The sequence below is a fragment of the Tenrec ecaudatus genome, chromosome 7 (genome assembly GCF_050624435.1).
Source record: "Tenrec ecaudatus isolate mTenEca1 chromosome 7, mTenEca1.hap1, whole genome shotgun sequence".
Classification (NCBI taxonomy): Eukaryota; Metazoa; Chordata; class Mammalia; order Afrosoricida; family Tenrecidae; genus Tenrec; species Tenrec ecaudatus.
Genome location: NC_134536.1, coordinates 158,126,945 through 158,148,249, shown reverse-complemented (window position 1 = coordinate 158,148,249; position 21,305 = coordinate 158,126,945). Strand labels below are relative to the sequence as shown.

At 41.3% G+C, this 21,305-nt stretch overlaps 1 pseudogene; it reads right to left on the bottom strand.

Annotated features, from left to right (window-relative positions):
* Positions 1 to 872: 872 nt before the first annotated feature.
* LOC142452563 (nuclear speckle splicing regulatory protein 1 pseudogene) lies at positions 873 to 17,211 on the bottom strand (annotated as a pseudogene).
* Between the last annotated feature and the right edge of the window lie 4,094 nt (positions 17,212 to 21,305).

The window sequence follows — 21,305 nt, the reverse complement described above, 5'->3', positions numbered from 1 at the left end:
GTTGTTCGTCCCCCTGGGAAGGGGTTTATGTTGATCCTTGTGATCGATTCCCCCTTTCTCCCCTCACCTTACCCTTCCCTCCTGGTATTTGTATTCTTATTGTTGTCCCTGTGGGTTTATCTATCCTGGATTCCCCGTGCGGTGGGCTTGTCTGTAGCATGTTCTAGTCTACTCCAATTTGAAAGGGAGAATTGAGTCATGAAGTGGGGAAAGGAAGCATTAAAGGACTAGAGGAAAATTGGGTGTTCCATCGTTGTTATACTACACCCTGACTGGCTCATCTCTTCCTTGTGACCCTTCTGTGAGGGCTGTCCACTTGTCTACAGAGGGTCTTTAGGTCTCCACTCCACGCTGCCCCATGCTCCATTCCCACTGGGCACGATTTTATTCTGGATCTTAGATGCCTGATACCAGATCCCATTGACACCTCATGATCACACAGGCTGGTGTGCTACTTCCATGTGTACTTTGTTGCTTCTCAGCTAGATGGATGCTTGTTTATCTTCAGGCCTTTAAGACCCTAGATGCTATATCTTTTTTATTATTGTTAAACCCACATATTTTAATTTGAAATTCAACATTTATAAAGCATTTCAGCGTTAAAGGCAGAGCCCAGTGTTATCAGTAAGTATTTACTGGGAATCACAAACTTTTGTAGCTGGGATACATACAAGTATCTGGTGGTACTAAATATACAGAGTCAATCAGGTAGTAAAGGTCAAGGGACCAACTTGTGATTTAAGCCTAAATCACAAGTGAATTTTGATATATGGAAATATGTCTTCTGACCACTGTTCACATACCCCTCTCGCTCACACACAGCAAGTTCCATGAGTCATTTCCTGTGCGTCCACAGACGATAGGAGCAGTCATCAATCCTCCTCTTTCTCAATATAGGTGTTTGCATTAACCCGTGCCATTTGCCTGGCCAAGTACCTATCCCGAGCTGACGTTACAGTCTCTTCATTGTTCTGCTTTGCAAACTTGCTCACAGGCTCGGGTGGTCTCTCCAGTTCTTTGTCCACCTCTTGCCTTTCCTCTGTGATTTGATGTTTTGCTCCCAGTGAGGTTTCAGCAGCAGAGGGTTTCTGTTGGTTCCTTTCTGTGTCTGTTTCCATTGTGTTGGATTTGCTCTGGTCAAGCGACTGATCCTTTGCTCTAAAACTTGGGCTATTTTCCCTTCTGTCTGGATTTCTTTCTGCAGACTGAGCACCGACTTCTTGTCTTTCCCCAGCTCTGCGTTTCTCACTGTGCTCGTGCCTTTCCGTCCTGCCTTTTACACGCTCTTGCTCTGTTTTGCTTTTCTCTTCCTTCGCGCCTTTCTCACTACGTCGGTCAGGATTATCCAGTTGTCTATCTCTTTCTTGTTCTCGTGGGATATATTTCTCCACGTCTCTCTCCCTCTTCCGATCTCTTTCTCTGTGGTCTCTTCCCTTTGGTTTCTCTTCTTGCTCGTGTCTCTTCCGCTGAGAATCTCGATGACTGGTCTCTCTGTGTCTGTGGGCGTCCGTCTTGTCTTTTCGATAATTACGGTCGGCGTGGTAGTTCTCTGGGTCCCTAGACTGTCTTTCTTGAGCCTTATCTCCCCTGTTCTCATGTCCTCTCGACTTGGAACTTTGTGTGTCCCATCTGACACTGTGTCCTCTTTCCTCACTGGATGGCCGTGAGTGCGTTCGAGTCCTGTGATGCTTGGGAACATTCTCAGAAAACGGTCTGCCCTTTTCCCCTCTAAAGTTAATTTTATTATTTTCTTCACTTTCTTCATCCTCGCTGCTCTTAGTATCAAAGTCACTGTCTGCATCTGGGTTATCCTCGGTCTTTATTTCAGTTTGAAGAAAGCATTTCTCTTGTGGGCTTTTGTTCTCTGAATTTATTTCATCTGAATAGCCTCTTGGTTTCTCTTCCTTTATCTCAGATCTGGCTTCATGGAAGCTGCTTTTAGGTAATTCCTCTTCACCAGCTGTTTGATTTAACAGGTGCCTATAAAATCCACTGAGATCTTTCTGCTTGGTTACATCCAAATGTGCTTCAAGAGCAGCGGCCCTCTATTCTCGTTCTTCCTCTTCAGCTCTCTCTTGCAGTTTTTTCTTATAGGCAGAAGTTACAAATGCCTCCTTATCATCAAATTCTCCCTTTTCCATTTCTCGTTCTCTCTGAATTTTCTTTTTCATTCTTTTCTCCTGCTCCTTTTTCCTGATTTCAACTGCTTTTAATAAGTTGTGAATGTACTTGGGCTTTTGATCTTTTCCCAAAATTAATTTGGGATTATTTTCTTCTTCTTTTGCATTTTATCATAAATACTGTCATATTCATACACAGTTAGATGCTACATCTTTTGATAGCTGGGCACCATCAGCTTTCTTCACCACATTTGCTTATGCACCTATTTTGTCATCAGCTATCCTGTCAGGAAGGTGAGCATCACAGAACCCCAGATTATTAGAACCAGATTTTCTGACATCGAGGGAGTACTTGAGTCGAGGCCCAATGTCCATTTGCAATCATAATTCTTAACATATAAATATAAGTACATAGATCTATTCCCCTTTCATTATATACAAATATATTTACATATACACATGCCTGTATTTAGACCTTTATAAATGTCCTTTGCCTCCTAGTTCTTTCCTCTATTTCCTTTTACTTTCCTCTTGTCCCACCATCATGTTTGGCCTTCATTCAGGTTTAGTAATTCCTCACTGCTACATTTCCCTTGCTTAAGCCCTACTATGGATCCTATGCCCTTCTCTCTATTGAGTTTAGTTCACTTGTTGTTCCCTTGTCCCTGGATTGCTCCCCCCACCCCCTCTTCCTTTTTCCCACCTCCCCTTCTCCCATATCCCTCCAGAACCATCGGTCCCATTATTTTTGTCTATGAATTGTTTATCCCGCCTATCTTATCTACATAGACATGCAGAGACATTAATAAGTGCAAAAACCAGGCAAAGCCATACAAAGCAACAAACAAAGTCAAAGCCACCAAAACAATTGCAACAACAAAAAACAAAAACAAGATAGCAACAATAAAAAGAAAGCCACTGACAAAAATGGAAAATCCTATAAATAGCTCAGAGTCTGTTTGTTGGCCTTTACAAGTGTTTTCCAGTCGAGTCTCATGGGGTCCTATACTCTTGTCTCCAAAGTCTATTTTTGGTATTCCCCGGGGATTTCATCACTTTGCTCCCCTTGCTGCTCTGTTGCATTCCCTTACTGTTTTGCCCCAGTGTGATGGGGTCAGATTGGGCACCATTCCCACACTCTGTCTGTAGTGTAGTATGGTTCAGTGAGGGACACTATGCCTTGTGGGGGAGCTGGACCTATGTGCATTGTTTGCTCTGTGCATTGTTTGCTCTGATCAGGAATGTCGTTCTTGGGGCTCAGTGCGCCAGGTTGTGTTCCTTTCCCTGTCCATCATCCCTTTCCTTTCTCCTGTGTGCCGTAATCAGACATGCCCTTCTCCCCAAGCTGTAACTTCAGTGCTGTTCTTTGTAGTGAATTCTTCTGGTGGGAGTGAGGAGAGTGGGGATCCACATAGTTGGGATTGGGTCCAGACCCACAGACCTCTCTATTGGTTCCCAGGTACATGCTGGTATGTTGTGTTCACATTTTGGTGCATCAGGTTGAGAGCCTCATGCTTTCATTGTCCCTGAAATATTTTTTTTATGTTTTCTTCTCTACAGTCTGTCAGTCTTCTCAATCCCCAAACCCTCTGCCATCCAGTGAATTTTGATGTGACCTTTTAGAATAAATCTTTGGATTTCTAGCCTGTGACTGGTGGCTGGTGGCTTTGAATGGCTTATCTAGTAGCTCACAGCATAACATGTAACTCCCCCTCCCCCTTATGCCACGAGGATTCCTCAATAGGACACAACAGAGCTTTAATAAAGACCTTTGTTTATTACTCACTGCCATTGAGTCGATGCTGACTCAAGGTAGAACTTCCCCATCAGTGTCTGAGACTATAACTGTTTATGGGAGTAGAAAACCGTGTCTCTCTCCCTTGTAGCAGCTAGTAGTTTTAGATTATTGCAGTTTACTTAAATGACCTTAAAGGGTAGCATAGGGTGATTATTATCATCAATAAATAGGTGTTTTATGTAAACTAAATAAAAATTGCATCTGCAACCTTCAATGTGGGTAAACTGGAAACTGCTTCTGTCAGGGGAAGCCAGCCCCTAACACATCATTACAGATCCAGTAGGCACAATTGTACAATGATAATAAATAAAGATCATAGTAAAATTATAGAGAGCATGAGAGATAGAAGAGAAACATAGAAATAAATGGAGTCAGACACGATTCATAGTAGCATCCTCACCCCCGTTTGGTGGTCCACGTGGAGGGAGAGAGAGAGTTTAATGCTAGCCCAGGCTTTTATATTCTCTGGGGATATGCAAGCCCCCTAATTACAGGTGAGGACATACGTTACAGGAAGAGGTTGTGCTATAGGTAATATAGTAATGAGAGGGGGTGGTCTAGGGAAATACACACAATAGGAAGAGGAGGGATTGGGGTATACATGTGACAAGATGGGCAGATCTTAGATTCAGGATGGCAGCTTAACTTTGACCTGTTCTCTGGGTCTCCATAGGAATCATTATCAGTAGGGTGTAAACCCCACCTACTGGAACCAAATAGATGACTGCAGGCGTCCATTGTCCTTAACAGCAGGGAGTGGGGCCCACTGCTGTCTGGCAACTGATGGCCCTCAGGGAGGATGCCTGTGAGCATCTGACCTCCCCCCACATGATTCCTAGTCTTTTACACTGGAGCATGATTTCAGTGTGGTCACTAAGCTATGTGAGTGTGCTTATGTGAGAGCAGGTGTGTGTGTGTATGAAGACAAAGCTGACTATAAAAGGTGGACCTGATAATCGAAAGGATACTGGATTTGGAATCAGAAGGTCTAGATGTGTCCTAATACAGCATTTTGCTATTAGTCATGTCAACCTGAAATTATTTTCAACATTAGCCTTCCTGTATACAATTCAGATTCACTATCTCCTATGCGCTAAACATATACCGAAGTCAAGGCAATCATATATTCCATTGACATCATTCAATGGTTAAAAAATGAATTTGGTACATGTCAAGCAAGTTTTGTGACCTCCATGATGTTTTATATGTGACATAATATTATAGCAAGTATAAATAGTGATTCATATTACGCGTGGCAGAATTGAAATGTACAAATAAAAATGGAGGTGCCCACCATGCGTTTTAGGAAGGGAGACCTCTGTGGAGTAGTAGAAGTTGATGTAGGTTTTGAAGAATAGCTAGATTACAGATAAGCAGAGCACTTAGGAAGAATGAATAACACACATAAAAAGAAATCAGTTTCTTTGATTGTCTGGCACATGGGATTCAAAGTCCTCGGAAACCAAGTTAGTTATTCTCCAGGGACTGCTTCTTGCTCTAATACTTACAGTGATTTCATGATGGTTTAGGTTCTTCAATTTGTTTCATAGGTTGACTGCTTATGTTTCCTTCAGTAGTATCGTGGTCTTTGGAGTGGATGTTTCCTTTGGTCACGACCTAGAGACTGGTGTCCCTGAAACACTTCCTGGCTTTGCTGTCGGCCTTTGATGGTTTCTGAAACCCTTTCCTGGGCCTGAAATACACCCATGCCACTTTTCTGCAGGAAATTTGAACAGAAGAAAGTTGAGCTAAACAATTTCGGGAACAACTGAGCAGTAAGTACAGTTTCAGAGTCGGAGCAGCTGTTTGTGTCGTGCAATCTGGTACCCTAACTGAAAGCCTTTATGTCAGAGCATAAGCGACTCACAAAGTTTCCATTTATGTCACAAGCAACACACTTGATGGCTCTTTACAATATTCAGAAGTTCCATGAAGCTGCTCTTCAGCCCTTAGAGCCATACTTCCCCAGTGGGGCCATCACAGGAGCCACCCTGAGATTTCTCACGAAACATCTTTAAGAGGAACTGTTCAAGGCATAATTTCAAACTATGTTCCAACTGCAATCACAGTGCGCACCATTAGAAATCAGCAAATATGACGCTAAGGTCTTCCCTTTAAGTTTAATGTATGAATATTATATGCACCAACTAGATTATGTGAGATTTATAGAGACTGCTCTAAGAAAGTCAATGCTTTTAAGTTTAATGATTCCATTGTAAACCTGACCACACACTTTTGAACACAAAGTGAGTAGGCTTGAGTCAACTGCCTGAATTTATTCCTACTTCCGCTTTCTTACCCTTCCCTACTACCTGGCCAGACCAGCAGTGCTCAAGCTTCTAAGCTACAACATCACCTTCAAGCACCCAGGTGTATATCTGCCCCAAGCTCACCAGTAATTGTATCCCTTTTCCTTTGGACTCTGGTGTATTCCAGGCACTCCTAGGAAGATCCTAAAGGAGCTTTTATGGCACAGTGGTTCAGCTGCTAGCTAAAAAGCCCCTGGCTAGATCAGATTATCTACATGGGTACTTATAAGGGCTGGGAACACAGGGAATGCAGGACAGATAAACTCCTTGGGATCAATATTAAGAGTAGCCATACCAGGAGGGGAAGGGGAAGGTGGGGGCGGGGTAAGGGGGAACCAATCAAAATGACCTACTTATAACCCCCTCCCAGGGGGGAAGGACAGCAGAGAAGCGGTAAAAGGAGACACCAGACAGTGCAAGACGTGCAAAAATAATACTAATTTATACATTATCAAGGGTTCATGAGGGAGGGTGGGAGAGGGGGGGGAAAACAAGGAGCTAATACCAAGGGTTCAAATAGTAAGATAATGTTTTAAAAATGATGATGGCAACAGATGTACACATGGTGCTTCACACAGTGGATGTATGTATGGATTGTGATGAGCTGTACCAGCCCCAATAAAATTATTTTTTAAGAAAAGAAATAAAGTCACTGGTGTGAATCCATCAGGTCTTCTGAGAGAAAAAGATGCAGTGATCTGATTTTATACAAATTTACAGCCTTGAAATCTCTCCAGAGCAGTTCTACTCTGTCCTATAGATTGCTATTAGGCAGAATCAACTCGGTGGAAGCAGATTTCTTTCTTTCTTTCTTTTTTCTTCTTTGTCCCCTTCCTCCCTCCCTCCCGCCCTCCCTCCTTTCTTTCCTTCTTTCTGTACGGATCCCTATTGCAAAATAAAATAGCTAAAACTAAAACAATGACAATGACAACAAATATGGTCACTGTAAAATGGCATCCTCTTCCTGACTTTACCTTTGGATATGGTCATTCAGCCCCAGGCGGTTGATGCTGTTCTCTGGAATCATTGAGTTTAGGTAAAACAGATGGCAACTTGGCCCCATTCCTCAGCAAAGTTTGCCTCCAAATGCTTCTCTTGGGACCAGGGTCAATTGCTGCCTTTGGGGGAGGGGGGGGGGCAAGTAAGATCTCTCTTGTTTTCTAGATTTGAACTAATTCAGCTTCATAAGGACCAATACGACTCTCAAAGTGAAATATGTAAATCATGGAAACAAAAATAAATATCACAAAGAGTTTATTAGACTGAACATAGCCAGAGGCATTTAAAAAGTAGGATGAAAAATATAAGTGAGATTATAGCCCACAAAGAAACTGAAGATATGCTTGAGATTGAGAGACAGAAGATTTAATGAGAAGATGTAGCCTTGACATTTTAGCTTCCAAATTAGACAAGAGAATGGAGGAAAGGTAATATTAGAGGAGCGACTGAAACGTTTTTCGCAGTCATGATACAGAAAAATCACCAGAGACAAGAAATAAAATGTTTTGAAAACAGGAAAAATACAAATAAATAAATAGATAGATAAGTAGATAGATAGATAAATGAATGAATGAATGAATGAATGAAAGATGGAGTTTCCTCCTTGGAGACCTACAAGGGCAACTCTACCATGTCCTAACGGGTCACTATGAATCAGCATCGACTTCATGGTAGTGTGGGTTTTTTTTGGGGGGGTTTACTTAGCTATCTGGAGGTGGCACTGAACCGTATCAACAACAAAGAGAAGAGCTGAAAATTACCCAGGGAGAAAATATTAGATCGACAGCAGCCACTGAAGCCATGTGGAGATTAAGTCCTTGACAATACTAAGTTGTATAGCAAAATATTTCAAGTTCACCAACGAGCACTTTAAAAAAAAAGATAAACCAACTTAAAAGCCAGTTCTAAGCAACTAAGGTTGTTTATCCAGAAGAATTAAACATGACTCCTGAAGGATTGAGGAAAGAGTGGAAATAAATAAATTGATAAGTAGGTAGCAAAATCTAAACGATGGCTTTCAGTATAAAATCATACTAACAATGTCTATTGTGTGGAGACAGAGAAAAAGTATTGAGTCAGACATTTGGAGGAGGGTAATAAGATTTTAAACAGTTCCTGGTTTCTGCATTGCTTTATTGCTGAGGAAAGCTAGTGTGTATCTTGAGATTTTGATATGTTGGCATGCTAAAATCTGAGAGCAGCATTGAAAATAATTTAATCCCAGCTGAAGAGGAAAATTGTGAAACAAACAAATGACACACAGCACCGAGGTGAGGTAGGCACACAAGGAGCACGAGCCAGCAGACCCAAGGGAAGGCACAGAGGAAGGTGACAGAAATGAATGCAAATACTTCTGCAGCCACTAAAACCCGCAACAAAACCCACTGCCAGGACACCTGCCACTCATTATGACCTTAGATCGGCTCCGTGAGACCTTTTCAGCAGACAGCTCCTTTCTTGTCAGTGGGTACATTGACAAAATTCATGAGTAACAAGGCTGGTGGCAATGTGTCTAAAAAGTAAAGTGTTACATAGAAAACCACGCCTAAAATATATGAAAATCCCCACATATGAACGCTAGGATGTCCAAAACGGTTTTCCAGCAGCGCTGTTTCATAGAGAGATAAACAAACAACAGAAACGAGACACAAACCAAATGTCCTTCAGTAGGAAAATATTTAAATAGTGACCTATCCACGGATGATAATTGCCATGAAAGTAAATGAAGGCTGCCACATGTCAGCATGATGAATCTCAAAAAATGTGGTGTTGTCTTATAGACTATTTATAAATTTCCGCCCTACGGAAAACCAATTTAATTCCTATATTTGTAGCAAAACCCTCTAAGACCATGAGATTTATATTGGTAATATTCCGTTTCGTGCTTTCTCTCCGTTTGACTGGTGGCTGAGGGATGGACCAGCTTCATGGATGTGTGTCCTCTGCTTTAGACAAGGTCCTACTCTCAGGAAACGCCTATGACCAAGTTCCACATCGCGGGCATGTAAGCAGTATAGTCAGTTCTGGTGGGTGGGATATTGATGTTCCACTGTCACCCTCTTCAAATGCTTACTAATTCTGAATGCCTGGTGCATTTTCCCTTTGTACTGGGCTTCTCGAATGATATAATCAGTCTGAGGAGCCACAGTGAAAAGGGGACAGCGAGAGGGGGGCATTCTTTGGTGATCTTGATGAATCGGGCCCAAAGTGCCAGGACAATTGTTTTGTGATTCCGCGTGCTTTCCATGAAGGGTTGCATGTATTTGTATGTAGGAAACTTTTTATTTTACAGATGAACTTTAAAATTACTTCCAGAGTCCCTGGTTGTAACAAGCATCTGTAATACCCAGGCGAAAGAGCCGCAAAGCCCCCACCTAGGTGGAATTGAAGATCCTGTTTACATGGCTGGGATGTGGAAATTGGCCTGCGTCGTTGAGTAATTGTACTTAAGCATATGCTTTGAACTCCATAAAACCCCGGTGCGTGATATCAATTTGAGGGGAAAGAAGAGTCTTCAGTATTTCTTTACACAGTTGGATACCCAGCTGCTCTTGTTTTCCTATTCAAGTGCGTTTCCTGCGCACACTTGTTAGCTCCTGCATTATTTGGAGGCTCTGTGACACAAAGCAGGCAACACTTAAAAACTACAGGGGCAGAACCTATCTGATTCTATCGCTGTCACCAGCAGCTGGTGCTCCCTCGGTCCTCAGAGGAAGTTAGCTGCCCTCTAGCCACTGTGGATATTGTGCGAGCCCAGCACATCTGCTGTCCTTGGGAGCTCACTGCGCTTGCGCGACTACAGAGGCCAACACGCCATTCACGGGAGGCTTGGCAGCTTCCGAATGCACGCATAGAGCCAGCTGGTGAACTAGTTTGCTGAGTGGGGCACCCCCTATTTTATCTAGCCACCTGGATGATTCTGAGAGGCACCGTGCGCCCATCATTACTTAATGCCATGCTACTCTGTTCGCCATCTTTGGACCAAATTTGGGAGTTTTCAAAGGCAACACAACACAAGGTTCCGTTTTTCTTCCCAGCTCCTGAAGATAGCTTGGCTCTTTCGGTTTAATGGTACCCTTTAAGTACCTCTTAACGTACTTTCAATACGTTTTTACAATCCTTTCACTATCCTTCTGCCGTCTCAAACGCAGGGGAGCTCAGTGGCTTTGCTATGCTCCATGCCTGCAAGTACACAATAAACATTTATAGAACATCTTAAATCTTACATGCACACAGATCCTTAAAGTCGTGGTCCACTCTGCCTCCTCCTCCTCCGTTTTGTTGTTGTTGTTGTTGTTGCAGCTCTAATTCTATGGGTTTGGCTGCTGACTTGAAGGTGGGAAGTTCAAATTCACCCCCATGCTCTGCAGGAGAAAAATGAGGTTGGTTACACCCCCAAACTATGTACAGTTTAGAAATCCTGTAAAGGGTCGCGATTAGTCGGAATTAACTCCAGGGCAGTAGGTTTAGTTTTACGTTTTAGTTTATGTGGTTTAAGAAACTACTCTTTCTGGGTTTGTTCTCTTTTTGCCATGTTTTCAAAGCTGTGCCTGCCCCTACCCACATCTGGTCCTTCCTGTCTTATAGAAGACACATTTGGGGTGTCTGGAAGGTTCGTGATTCCTATATAAATACGAAATGGCAGACATTACAATGAATTCCAATTTTCCAGGAATACATTCCTGATATCAAACAAGCTTCATCTACCTTTACCTATTGCCTTCAAATACCGTGATGTCATGCTCTAAGGAGCACATTGGTGAAGACCGTTGGACAGTGATGTATCTTTTTTATCTTTCACTGAGAATATGAGCTGCATTACCCAAAGTCCTAAAGTTTCAAAAACAACTATGATTGTTATCTTTTTTTTGGGGGGGGGGCTCTTACATCTCTTATAATCCATTCCTCAGTCCATTGTATCAAGCACATTTGTACATATGTTGCCATTATCATTTGCAAAACATTTTCTTTCTACTTGAGTCCTTGCTATCAGCTCATTTTCTCCTCTCCCCCATCTTCCCTCCTTCATGAACTTGGTAATTTATATAGAGTTTTTCACGTCTTACACCGACGGCTCTCCCCCTTCACCCACTTTTCTGTTGTATGATCGTTAGGTTAACAGCTAGGCAAACATGGCGAGGCCAGACATTTTTAGTCACAGACGTTTTATAATTGATGTCCTGAATGACACCGATCGTTAATTGAGCACTTACATGCTCAAGGCATTATGAGACGTAAAAAGGGGTATAAGATAGACTTCCTTCCTTTGAGGAGCTTAAATCTGGCAGTAGATAAAAGTCACTCAACATGTAAATGGAAATTAATAACACAAAATGAAGTGGCAGACAAGTCATTCACATATTAAGTGTAGCAAGCAAACAGAAGAAAGAAGGATTACTAGTGGCCAGGATCCCTAGAGCAAATAAGGACAAGAGGATGTAATTGGACTTACTTAGGGACCAGGATCACTTCTGCATAAAGTTAATTCCAGGGAGCGAGAACAGTTTGGTTACTCTACTCATTTTTTTCTTCATTGCTTGAGGCAGATTTATTTTGAAATATTATTGGAAGTTTTCCTTTTGGTTACTTTAAAATTGACTGCACATGGCCTGGTTTAATTGCTTATTTGTTTCCTTGGAAGATTATGGCACTGAAATTCCTTCTACTAGGAATTGCGCCCTTATTTTGCGTTATGCCAGATTATGTTTCTTTTTTTATTATCAATAATGAATTTCATCCTTGGCAAGTTAATTATATCCATTTCAGTTAAAAAGAAGTTCTTGAGCTCCAGCGTACTGTAGTGAAAGGCCAAATATCTCATCAGAGGCTGGGCCTGAGTTGCATTCCTCTCCATTTTACTCTCCCTCTTAGGTGACTTTATTCAATTTATTTAGTCTCTGAGCCTCTGTTTTCTTCCCTGGTGCAGGCGCCCCTTTAAGATTTTTGTAGATATTTTGTAGGGTGCATGATGAGAATAAATAGCATGGCTTTTATTTCTTAAGGCTGCGATAATAACAACAACAACAACAAAACCTAAATGAGTGTCTTTTAAGGGAAAAAAATGTCTCCCAGTTCTGCAGGCTGAGCATCAGAGATCAGAGGGTCTTCCAGGTGGATTCCTCTGAGGCCTTGAGGGAGAAACAGTTCCATGCCTCTCGCCTTACTTCCGGTAGCTCCAGGTGTCCCTAGTCTTTCCTTTGACTCCAAGTGACTCGGCCTCTTTTACAAGGAGACATAGTCATAAGTATCAGAACCGAACTGTAGTCCATATTTTCAATGACTGATGTTTTGGAAGTCGATCCTCAAGCTTTTCTTTTGAGGTGGACTTGAACTTGGTGGACTTGAACTTCAAATCTTTCCCTTAGCCATGGCATGCACTAACTGATTTCACCATTCAGGGACTTTATCACTCATATAGGATTAGGATCCGACCCATTCTAGTATGGCCTCATAGTAATCTAGCTGATGTGACCTCATAAAAACCTAACTGATATCATCTTTAAAGACCATTTCCAAACATGTTTACCTTCAGAGGTATCATGGTTTGGACCTTTAAGATATTTTCTAGAGGACACAACTTAATCCATAACATCGGAAGAGTCTCTGTTGGGCACACAAATAGGTGAGTCCTTCCAATAAGTTCTCAAAAAAGATTCATATTTTCAAATTATCTCAATTAATTTCATGAGGAGGACCTCCGCTTAATACACAGAAAGAGTCTGTATTTTTAGGAAACATTTTAAGGTCATGGGATTAAACTAAGTGCTTTATAAAGGTAATGCTTTCAAGAGTTATACCAGCTAAAGCGCATTGCAGTTTCCCCATGTGGTTTAGATCTTAATGGTACTTCGTTGGTGGTCTGCCAATTGAGTTCCTCGTCTTTTTTCCCCTAAAGAAGAGTATCTATAATTTAAATTCTCAAATTGGTATGTTGCCAGTTTTCACATGCTTTGTTTTCTCTTCTCAAATCAACATGTCGACATATTTATACAATTCCGAGTTCAAAGAACATTCATTACACTGCTGCCACTCTGTATAAAGACAATCAAAACGTGTTATGCCCAAATATAAAACACAATCCAGCTAAGTGAACAGATGTGGTACCCGAGTGAAGCCCCACCATGCTGCTCCCATTGTCTGCCTTATATTGAGGGTGTGCCTGCTGCTGCGGGATGGGGGATTAAGGGTCTAGCCGATTGTGCATATTTAATGGAACACTTCATGCACATTTCTCTCTTTTGTATTATTCTGCCCTTTAAGTGACATTTCTTTTTAAATACAAAGTTGGGTTAACCTTGTCAAGCCTTTGAAATGGCTTGAAATATGTATTATAGTTACAAACATTCATCATGCTTCTTTCCTAAAAGAAAACACATTTGACTAATTTTAGAGCTAAGATAATGAGCTTTCAAAATACAGTATACCCAGAAAAATACCATCCAGCTTTCAAAATTTACAGTGGGTTTTTCTAATTTCATTGTGGTTATTTTCTGCTCCTTTTCACACCAGCCCCAAATAATAAGTATGAGAAGATGCAAAAATTTGTTTATGGAAAGCAAGTCTAGCACCCTCTCTCAGAAGTCTTCATAAAAATAAATTTCAAATCACAGGACTTGTGGTGAGATCTTCTCTCCGTAGGCCCATTCCTTCATCCATATTACTTTTAGGACCAGCATGAAGGAATCCAGGTAGCTGGTTAACAGTAAATCCAATGGTTCAGGCTGTGTCCAGGTGTACTTTTTATTCAGGGTTGTGTTATGGGTTAAATAGTTTTTTTTTTATCTCGAATGTATGTTGAAATCCTATCCTAGGCAAGCTTTTCTAGTGATTCAAGACCAGTGAATTCATTCATATATTTAGATGGACTTATCTAAAAATAAAATGACTCACCAGGTTGTAGAGACTGGCAAAACACCATTCCATGGTCAGATGTCAGACTGGAGGCTTCTTCATCTTCTCCCCCCACTGATTTTTGAAAAATCATTTTATTGGGGGTTCATACAGCTCTTATCACAATCCATACATGCATTCATTGTGTCAAGCACATTTGTACATTTGTTACCATCATTATTTTCAAAACATTCGCTTTCTACTTGAGCCCTTGGTATCAGCTCCTCATATTTTCCCCTTCCCTCATGAACCCTTGATAATTTATAAGTTATTATTTTTTCATGTCTTACGCTGACCGATGTCTCCCTTCACCCACTTTTCTGTTGCCTTTCCTTCAGGGAGGGGGTTATATGTAGATCATTGTGATCGGTTCCCCCTTTGTCCCCCCACTTTCCCCTTACTCTCCTGGTATCACTACTCTCATTATTGGTCCTGAGGGGTTTATCTGTCCTGGATTCCCTGTGTTTCCAGCTCTTATCTGTCCCCGTGTACATGCTCTGATCTAACTGGATTTTTAAGGTAGAATTGGGATCATGATAGTGGGGAGGGGAGGAAGCATTAAAGAAGTAAGGTAAAGTTGTATGTTTTATCGGTGCTATACTGCACCCTGAGTGGCTTGTCTCTTCCTTGTGACCTTTCTGTGAGGGGATGTCCAGTTGTCTACAGATGGACTTTGGGTCTTCACTCTGCACTCCCCATGGTTCACATTGATATGATTTTTTTTGTTCTGGGTCTTTGATGCCTGATACCTGAGCCTATCAACATCTCACAATCGCATGGGCTAGTGTGCTTTTTCCATATGAACTTTTTGGCTTCTCAGCTGCTTGTTTATCTTCATGCCTTTAAGAACCTAGATGCTATATCTTTTGATAGCCGGGCACCATCAGCTTTCTTCACCACATTTGCTATGCACCCATTTTGTCTTCAGTGATCATGTCGGGAAGGTGAGCATCATGGAATGCCAGGTTATTAGAATGATGTGCTCTTGCATTGAGGGAGCACTTGAGTAGAGGCCCAATGTCCATCTGCTACTTGGATACTTAAAATATAAATATATGTACATAGATCTATTACCCTATTGTAATATAAAAATAGATTTACATATGTACATGCCTGTATTTTGACCTCTTTAAAGGGCATTTGTGGAGGATTATTTTAATTAATGTAATTGTATGGTTAACCGCCCGCACCAAATTGTATACTACTGGTTCACAGACCACAGAGGCAAATTAAAAGTATGTTAGACTGGGTTCCAGGGAAGCAAACTAAGTGACATTTGTAGAGAAATTTCTATAGAGAAAGTGTTCACAGAATTTTGAGGTGGGGAAGTTCCAGGTCTGTGGGTCTGATGTTGAGCTCTCTTGGCTTTTGTAGTGTTGTCGTGCTGGACCCAAGATAGGCAGAGAGATCATAGGTTGGTGACTTACAGAGGCAGATGAATCCAAGGTCAACAGCTCGGAGAGATGGCCTCTGATACATCTCATGATTATCAGGCAAAATGGCAAGTCATTGGTTCAAGTCCAAAGAGCCCAACGTAGATAAGTCAGATGTAGTATCTACACCCGGTAAAAAACCAAGCAAGCTTTCCCAGGGAATTCACTTATATAGAAGCAGGCCACACCTGGGAGGCAATTAATAGCACCAAGGCTGTGACCTGAGTAAAGGTGTTGCCTTTCACACTGATCTTAGCTCATGAAAGAGGCTTCTTTATTGACTCTGATTATATTATAGCAGCTCCAGGGAATTTTTAAGGTTTTCCTGGTGATGCTGTGAGCTGAAGGTGGGGCCTGCTATCCGAAAGTTCGGAGACTCAAATCCATCAGCTGCTGTGCTGGAGCAACGCAAGCCAGTTAACGTTCATAACGATGTACAGCCTTAGGGACTCTGCTAGCAGTTCTACTTTGTAGTACAGAGCTCTGATGAATCACAATGGCCTCCGGGGAAGCAGTTTTTATGCTTTGTTTTGTTATTTAAGTAAATGCATAAATAAATAGATAGATAGATAGATAGATAGATAGATAGATAGATAGATAGATAGATAAAATGCATAGAGGTCACTTATGGTATTTCCAGCAGGTGCACTGGTTCATGTATGTATCCTTATTGACACTTAACCAAAAAAGATTAGTTGGAAAATATTCACATTTAGGAATGAATTAACTACAAGTTATGTTCCTGTGCAGTATGTTTTTGTTAGCATGAAATAGTCCTCTCACATTTGGTTATTGTATACAAGATTAGCTATTAATTGCTCCTCTGAACCCTCTTCTAGTTCCATTTTTTTTTCTAATTTTCCTTCGGCTTGTGGTATGCTTCTGCATGTCCTGCAAGAAGATGTCCTAATCAGTGTTTGTCCAGACTGGTACTACCTCATCATAGGCAGGGAAGAACAAATATATGGCAATGTAACTTCCTGAAGTAAAGATTTACTTGTTACTTGGCCCTTATGAATGATGCACATTTAAGTTAGCTTTACCTGCTTTTTGTTTCTTTAACTCATGTAAACTTGACTAACACTTTCACTTTCCTCATTGGGCTGGGGTGTAGCAAAATGACCCCAAATTAATGATCACCTACCTCTCTGGTAGGTGCTAGATCTTGCTTCCATTTATAGGTAGTGACCTTTCAGTCACCCAAGGCCATACTTTTTTAGGTGATTCTCCTTTATTTCTAACTTTTGCAGTCACATTACAGTAATTATCAATACTTGACCGCTCATTTGATCCATTTCAGACTGAAAATTGGTAAAAACAAACTTCAATTGCTTTATTCTTGACATTAACGGCCAGCATATAAATATTCCACAAAAGTCAGATGAATTGGTCTTCCTTGTGGGGATATACATGACAGCTTATCGCTGACAGCATTGTATGACAGGATTGATCTTGAAATATTCCTTTGGGTGGTGAAGGCAGGGCTATTTCTCACGAATTGGTCATTCCGGTCTTAGGATGCTAGATGGCCGTCTGAAACAAAATGGCCACCATCAGTCCATTCCACCTTATTAGAATTTAGGATATGAATAATCTTTAGGCATTTCACTTACTTGTATACAACTCACGATGTTCATGGACTCAAATTGCATGTATTCCATGGTCCAATTATGAATGGATATTTGCAGTTGTTTCTTCTCATTGCGAGACAAGTCCTATCACCTAGCGACGTTCCCCAAATCTTCCCTCCATCCGTGTTATTGACACTGAGGCAGCTCTTCTTCAGGCCTATTTTGCCGGCGAACTTGAAGGACTAACCTTGGAGTCCTACGTTTGACCATGTTTCAATGTCCACTTTGGGCTTACGTTTTAGAAGTAGACTGAAGTCCTGCTTCCTAGTTTGGAATCTTTGCTGAAATCTATTCATCGTGATGGATGACCCTACTGGTGTGTACAAGGCCAGACTTACGTCTTCCGGTAGCACATCCACATTCAAACAACCACAGGAAGAAAAACTGGCAAATCATTAGTACTTTTAGGGTTTCTGGCGTAACTTTAGTGTCTCTGGGTAGTACAAATAGTTAAATGCTTGGTTATTAGCCCAAAGGTTGGTAATTTGAACTTATCCAGAGGTGTCTTAGAATGTAGACACGGCGATCTGCTCCTGAAAGATCAAAGCTTTGAAAACCCCATGGGATAGTTTTACTTTCCATTCACGGGAACTCCATGAGTTGGAATCAACTTATTGGCAACTAATCATAGCAACAGCAACAAAGGTGACTTCGTGCCCTCCCAACTTTAAGAACCGCCGATCAGGAATTGACTTTGAAGCAGTGAAGTCAGACTTGTTGCTCTATTTCTTGCCTCTCCTTGTCTCGACATGACTCAGGAGGTAGATTCATGTTCAAGTTACAGAGGGGAACCTAAGTACATTCAGTGGTTAGATGGAAGTCTTATCAGAAACGAGGAGTAACTAAATAATTTCAGTCTCACTTGCTACCTTGTTGCTGTAGGTTCCATCTAGTCATTTTGGACTCACAATGACCCTCTGTACAACAGAACTCAACAGGGCCTTGACCAGCACCATCTGATGTTTGATCCCATTGTTGCAGCCACTCTGTCAATCTCTTTGTTGAGGACCTTCCTCTTATCCACTGACCCTTGAGTTGACCAGGAGTGATGTCTTTCTCCAGGCATTGATCTCGCCTGACAATAAGGTATTTACTTCATTAGAGGATCTTTACTGCTAGTTTGAATATGCAAAACCGATAGTCTGACATGCCACCAGGTTTCCCCCAGTCTCTTCCCTAGTATTGTTTCCTCCTTATGTCATCTGGGTTGGGTTGATTTTCTATTTACACCTCAAGATGTTTGCAACACATAAATCTGTAATGTGTTGAGTTAGATCTCACGTCAACAAACACAAGTAAATATCTGTCTGGTATTCTCTGCATTCAGCAAAGATTCACCTGACGTCAACAATGATATCCTTAATTATGTCCTCTTCTGAATCTGACTTGAATTTCTGAAAGCTTCCTGTTGATGTAGCGTTGTAATTGTCTTTAAGTAATTTTAAGCAAAACTTGACTTATTAATGATCTTGTCCAGTAATTTCTGTGCTCTGTTTGGTCAACTTTTTTTTATTTTTGGAATGGGCACAGATATGAATCTCTTTCAGCTGGTTGATCAGGGAGCAGCCTTCTAAAATTTAAGTCTGCCTAAAATAGCACCCATAAAGGATTTACAGAAAGTAATAAAATTGTTTCAATTGATGACGTTTTGGGAGAATGCACCATAATCTTTAACAGGGAAGTGGAGAGAAGATAAAGACTGACTGAAATCTCAGTCCTTATGAAAATTGACTCTGAATCACTGAGTGTTGTCAGAACCCATCTCAGGCAGCATTTTAAAAGCCCTGATAAACATCCAATTTAAGATTCATCAAGAAAACCTGGGCCCCGGCCCTTCATTTCTCATTCACAATCTGACTCAATCCCAGACCAAACCCACTGCCGTCCGTTGAGTGTGATGCAGAGCCACCCAGATGAGAGTTTTCCCAGTATTGTAAACCTTTATAGGCATAGATGGGCCTCCTCTTTCCCCCATGCAGTGGTTTGTGGGTGTGAACCACCAATCTTAAGATCAGCTTGTCAATGCCTAACCCATAGCACCACCAAGACTACTTGTTGTGTGTCTGGTTGCATCAAAAGAATTGAAATGAAAATTAAACTAAGTACAAAAGATTGGCTATTTCATATCTAATAACAGTGATTTCTTAAATGTATTCAACTCCACTGATGAGAGATTATGGAAGATTTTCAATATTCTGCAGTGACATATATTGACTCTGATATCAAAGATTTCCTATTTATTATCACAGGTGGTCCATTCACCATACTACTTGCTTCAAGTACACATACTTGTTCTAATATTAAAATTAGGGACTACTATGACTAAAATGTGAGTTTTGAGCCTAAGTATGCTTTTTTTTCTTATCTAAAACATTCCATGTAAATGCAGAAAATTGCATGGGGCTAAACCAGTGTTAGAATGTCAGAAACACAACAAAACGAAAGAACAACAACAAAAAATCAGCAACACACACACACACATGCCTATACTTCAAACATTTACCAGTGTTAAAAAATGATCAAAACTCAACAAAATTTGAACATAAAGTTTATTCTGAATATGTACATGCATGTATTATGTACCCAAGCTGTTTTGATTTCAGAAACAGCAAATGGCTGGACCAACTGAGGGACAATAAGGCTTATAGAAGGAAGAGGTGGGAGAAATATCCTAGATAACCCATTGGCTCATCTTGCTGTGATTGATTACACCCGACTCTCTTCTTTATAGTGACAGTAGGGTATCAGACTCCAAGTGTGTCTCTCACTGTCCTTGTGGGGGTTAGATTTTATGTCAATTTAACGCTGGATCAAAATGTAGGCATGGAATCCAACTTCTCAGTTAGGGAACAGTCTGATGCCTCCTTGTGGATAAGGCCTTTTTTAATAACACAGACACTGGGAACTTCTCTTTCTTGTCCTTGGCTTTCTGGCTTGCTTGGATTCTGGATTCTGTGTCTGCCTCCTGGGGCAGCCCCATCTGGGCTATCCAGCCTGGGAGCTGTTGGTGCCCTGCCATGTTTCTGCTGACCTTGGATCCGTGCAACTTCACACCCAGAGGCCTGTGATCTCCCTGCTTCCTGCTTCAGCTTCCTGCTTCATTGACCTGAAGCTTCATGGAACTAGCAAGGGCTCCAGTTACTGTCAGCCTAACATCAGGAACGTCAGGAGGAATGGGCTGGGTCAAATCTTTGCCATAAAGTCACTTACTGTACATAGAAGAATGGCTCTGGTTTTGTTTCTCTAAACAACCCTGACTAAAACAATCTTTTACGAGCGAGTACTGGTCTAGAGAAACAAAATAGTAAGGGTGGAGTGTGTGGAAGCATGGCTGACTTCTCTGTATGGCAGTTGGAATTTCCTTTACCTTCGGATAGCCACAGAGGACAGATGTGATTTACTCAGTTGGTATCTAGAAAGGGCTTGAGAAGCAAACCTTTGTTTTCTTAGAAGTTGTCTTTGGTTATTCCTACCTGCGATGGCAGAAAGGAATGTCATGAATGTTAAATTGCATCTCAGGGAAGAAGAGTTGTTTCAGATGCCCCCGGGCAACAGCAATGCTGATTCAGCAAAATGGCTGGTAGAAGGCCAGGCCTGCTGGATACATCCAGCCACAGGCCCAAGACCATATGCTTAGGCAAAGGGTAGCTAAGAGAACTTTGAATTTGAATATTTTAAAATGAATCGGGTTTAAAATCGGACTGTTAGAATTATATTAGAATATTAGAAATTATGATTAAAGCGAGCTTGTAAGCAAGTTTAGTTAAGAACAATGGGAGGAGCCTATCAACAAGGAGCAGTAGAAGAACAAGCAGGTTCAGAACAGGACACAGAATTAGGAATCTCATTGCTGACATCAGATGGATCTTGGTGAAAAGCAGAGAATTCCAGAACAATGTTGACTTGTGTTTCATCAACCATACAAAGGCATTTGAAATGTTTCCTTGTCCTTCATTGATCCTTCAAGGCACTTGACGTTATGGACCACAACAAAATATAGATAGCCTTGAGAAGAAGGGGAATTACAGAACCCTTCACTCTGCTCTTCTGGGACCTGTACACGGACCTAGAGGTAGCTGTTGGAGCAAAGCAAGTGAATACTGCAGGGTTTAAAATCATGTTAG